The sequence below is a fragment of the Aplysia californica genome, unplaced genomic scaffold (assembly GCF_000002075.1).
Source record: "Aplysia californica isolate F4 #8 unplaced genomic scaffold, AplCal3.0 scaffold00219, whole genome shotgun sequence".
NCBI classification, from domain to species: Eukaryota; Metazoa; Mollusca; class Gastropoda; order Aplysiida; family Aplysiidae; genus Aplysia; species Aplysia californica.
This window is the reverse complement of record NW_004797489.1, coordinates 584,809-585,203: the sequence shown is the minus strand read 5'-3', so window position 1 is coordinate 585,203 and position 395 is coordinate 584,809.

Here is a 395-nt window from a genome sequence, read left to right as displayed (position 1 = left end):
TGTGTACTTTAGCACGCACTGAAAGCGGAGAGAATGAAGACGAGCAGAGAAAGAATTCCGATTTTTTTTCTTCCTCACTCCGGTGGGAGTTGAAATTTCGTTTTCATTTGAGACTCTTTGAGCGTGGACACTTCTTTGGGTACTTGGCCGATCATTAATTAATCTTGGTTGGTCCAGACATATTATGTCGTCAGTTGATATCAGTATGGCATAACAAAAATAGCATGAAATATGATTGCAGACCACTTGTGTTTACTTGCTCTTTGAACCTTGAGACTACAGCTTCGCAATTTCACTGGAATGATAAATAATGATTTACCACCGTGACTCATGCAATATTTTGTTTTTATTTTTTCCCCTGAGCCTCTGTCGGATGAACTAAGGAAAATAGATTT